This window comes from Bos mutus, chromosome 24 (genome assembly GCF_027580195.1).
Source record: "Bos mutus isolate GX-2022 chromosome 24, NWIPB_WYAK_1.1, whole genome shotgun sequence".
Taxonomy (NCBI): domain Eukaryota; kingdom Metazoa; phylum Chordata; class Mammalia; order Artiodactyla; family Bovidae; genus Bos; species Bos mutus.
Window position 1 is genome coordinate 48,702,502 of NC_091640.1, and position 4,008 is coordinate 48,706,509.

The 4,008-nt window shown below is 49.3% G+C and overlaps 1 long non-coding RNA gene across 1 annotated transcript; it reads left to right on the forward strand.

The window, feature by feature from the left end:
* Positions 1-867: 867 nt before the first annotated feature.
* On the forward strand, positions 868-2,372 carry LOC138985434 (uncharacterized). Its single transcript, XR_011462491.1, has 3 exons — positions 868-955; positions 1,405-1,590; positions 1,838-2,372. It is a non-coding gene; the product is annotated as an uncharacterized lncRNA (long non-coding RNA).
* The last annotated feature ends 1,636 nt before the right edge of the window (positions 2,373-4,008 follow it).

The window sequence follows — 4,008 nt, forward strand, 5'->3', positions numbered from 1 at the left end:
CTGAATTAACAACGTCTTGTGTATGCCAGACCCGGTGAGAGGCTCCAGGAACAAAGCCTTCACCCCAGGGGTTGCTGGGACGCAGCGCAGGCACGCCGGACACGCCGCCAGCACAAGTGCTCTGTAAACTAGCTGGTATACAGATGCTAATCGTCATGATTATCATGGATTTGGCGGCAGGAGCCACCCAATAAGTTAATTTTGCCTAACCTTCCAAGCCTAGGAAATGGATTTTTGCTGGGATAAGTGTCCGAGTGACAGGGTAATGAAGAAGGAAGCCACTCTTTCTAGTGTCTGGGACTTTTTGTGGGTTTTACCAGGATCAGTTGAGATACTGTCAAAGGCACACGGCCAGCATCAGAGTTTAAAAGCCAACTAGTAAGGCTGGGACATCTTTTTCTTAGAATGAAAGAGGGGTACGTGAGAACACGACCTAGTGTTCCTAGTTCTTTGCTAGAATTACTCTGAGTCATATTTTCTTATGTCCTAGAAATAATTTTGCTGCTGATGGTGACAAGCGAGGAGGAAGGTGACGGGGCAAGGAGCTGCCCAGTGAAGACTCCATCCCACCTTTCTCCATAAACATTTATTTTGCAGGCTTTCAAAGTCTGTGGAATACGATGTTATTCAGCATTGCTCACATCTAGTAGACCCATAAAGAAAAATTGCAGTAACATTCAGTGAGAGGTAGAAGGGATTTTAAAGTCGTCCTCAGCAGTTCAGGCCTCAAAACCTGTGATCCATGGTCAAGTTTCCATAATGCAATATATTTTCTCAAATGCGAAATTATTAGATAATTTTGCTTTTTTTGTTTTATTGATTTTTGAATATGTAATACACGCACAGTGCTACGCAGCTTAAAGAGGACAAAAGGGCATGAAGAAAAAGTAAGGCTTCCACTCAGGCCACTGACTTCTCCCTCAGGAGATGGCCCCATCACAGCCAAACAGAGAAGGTGAGTCAAGTGAAAAGACAGGCCTCGGGTTTGAACTTCAGCCCACAGCCACCTGCCTTTTTGACACCTCCCCTTGGATGGCTCAAAGGCACCTTGAACTCGTTATGTTCCAAACAGGGCATATCTCAGTATCTTCCTTCCAGAACCTACTTCTCCAGGTCTCCACCCTCAGAAAGCTTGCCCAGGGACCTCGCTGGTGGTCCAGTGGTTAAGACTGTGCACTTCCAATGCAGGGGGCGTGGGTTCGATTTCTGGCTGGGGAACTGAGATCCCATATGCTGCACAGTGTGGCCAAAAAATAACTAAAACGAGAGCTTGCCTATCTCCATCCAGTGGTGGGAATCAGAAGACCAGCAACCTCCTCCTTCTTCATCCTGCATCCAAACCAGGCTCAGCATCCCATCAGTTTTTCCTTTGAGATGCCTCTCAGTCTGTCCACTCTTCTGCAGGTCCCCTCACCGCAGCCAGCAGGACGCAAGCCATCAGCATCTCCCTGGGGACTACTGCCCACAGTACTCTGCCCACTTGTGCATCTGGTTCACTGAGACCCGCCAACCCCCTTCTGCTGAGGCTGGTCCCGGTGCTGGCCTGACTGCACCACCACCCAGCAGGCTTCCTACAGCCCTCGGAACAAGGTCAGCCCTTCCGTGACCTGTAAGCCCTGAGTGGTCACCTCAGGACCTTCCTTCCGCCCCCGGGGACTGGGCACATGCTGTCTCTCAGCCTGGGATGCTCCTCTCTATCTTTGAGTGAGGTCACCCCACCCCCATTATTATACACTCTGGCAGCCTCAGGCATCTCCTTGCGGTAGCATTTACTACACTGGAAATTTCACCTTTAATTCCAAGTCCTTGCTTCATGTTTATCTCCCCACCTACCCAGGGCTTTCCAGGTGACACCAGCGGTAAAGAACCTGCCTGCCAATACAGGCTAAACAGAAGAGACGCAGATTCCACCCTGGGTCAGGAAGATCCCCTGGAGGAGGGCACGGCAACCTGCTCCAGTATTCTTGGCTGGAGAATCCCGTGGAGAGAGGAACTTGGTGGGCTACAGTCCATAGGGTCACACAGAGCCAGACATGACTGAAGCAACTTAGCAGGCATGTCCACCTACCCAGATGACTCCTTAAGGGCAGAAGCCCTGTATTATAGCACATCAAACACTGGCATGGAGCAAGCACTCACTGATACTGGCTGAACAAAAGACTGACCCAGAAGGAAAGAATAAATCATTTCATTTTTTAAATTTTTGGTTGCATTGAGTCTTCCTTGCTTTGCACGGGCTTTCGCTAGTTGCAGCGAACAGGGTCTACTCTCCAGTTGCGGTGTGCTGGCTTCTCTTGTGGAGCACAGGCTCTAGATGAGCAGGCTCTGCAGTTGGGGCTCACGGGCTTAGTTGCTCTGTAGTTGGGGCTCACTGGCTTAGTTGCCCCACAGAAGGTGGAATCTTCTTGGACCAGGGATGGAATTTGTGTCCTCTGCATAAACAGGCAGATTTTTAACCGCCTTCCCACCAGGGAAGTCCATAAACCATTTCTTTTGAGATGCTGTCCCTCCTAGTTCGAGGAATCAATATGCCCTATCTTTTTATGAAAGGCGATGATAATAGACAGTGTTTACTTAAAGACTTATTTAGAAAAATTAAATGTTGACAATTGAAGGGAGGGTCTTTTAGGGATGCAAAACCCTAAAGCTGACAAACTACTACTTAAAGCCCAAGGAAAGAATCTCAGATCCAGAAATCCTGGGGGAGTCTAAATACCTTCCTGAAGAATAAGTTGCCCTAAAGTCAAGGGGGGCATAGTTAAAACTCTCAGTTACTCCCCATTCTGTGTCCCTCCTTCCCTCCCTTTCCTGTCTGAGGCTTATTTCATGCATTTTCTCAACCGGAGTTCCATGAAGATGAAGAGAAGATCAACTAAGACCGCGCACTTGGTTAGTAACACCTTCAGGTCCAGAACTCACCTATCCCTCCATCGACATGTCTCTATGCCCAGCAGTGTGTAGCTGTCCCAGCTGTCTAAAATGCACAGGTAAGAAAACAAACAGAAAGAAGCAATCCGGCTCTTCTCGGCTGGCTGACCCTGGCTCTTTGCACAAAGTTGGTGCTCAATGAGTGAATGAACGAAGGCATGAATGCCTGGTCACTCTGACTTTCTTCTGGGGCTCACCGTCTGAACCCTACAGTCGCAGGATCACGCTTCCCAGTCCCCCAGAGCCCTGTCACCAGCTATCATGCGGGCTGGATGAACAAGGACCACTCCTTGGCTCTCCTTCATACCAACTATGGGCCAAGCATCGCTCAGGCACATGGTCTCTTCAATGGGGAGTCTGCACTCTAGGGGGAGACAGAGAAGAACTAAGTAAATATATACACACACAAAAATATGATTTCACATAGTTACAGATCAGATCAGATCAGTCGTTCAGTCATGTCCGACTCTTTGCGACCCCATGAATCGCAGCACGCCAGGCCTCCCTGTCCATCACCAACTCCCGGAGTTCACTGAGACTCACGTCCATCAAGTCAGTGATGCCATCCAGCCATCTCATCCTCTGTCGTCCCTTTCTCCTCTTGCCCCCAATCCTTCCCAGCATCAGAGTCCTTTCCAATGAGTCAACTCTTCGCATCAGGTGGCCAAAGTACTGGAGTTTCAGCTTTAGCATCATTCCTTCCAAAGAAATCCCAGGGCTGATCTCCTTCAGAATGGACTGGTTGGATCTCCTTGCAGTTTGTCTTCTCCAACACCACAGTTCAAAAGCATCAATTCTTTGGCGCTCAGCCTTCTTCACAGTCCAACTCTCACACATAGTTACAAGAGCTTTGGAAAACATAAAGTAGAGTGAGGGACCAGGGCTGGTATGGGCTGAGAATGGCTGTTTCAGGTCTGTGATCAGGGAAGGCCTGTCTGGAGAGAAGCAAAGATCAGGTAAGACCCTTCCAGGAAAGGGAGGGAGCCAGGGCCTGGAACCTGAGACAGGTGAGCTGGCAAGTTACAGGAACAGCTGGGAGGCCAGCCTGGCTGGCATGGTGACAGCATGGGCAGAGTGATC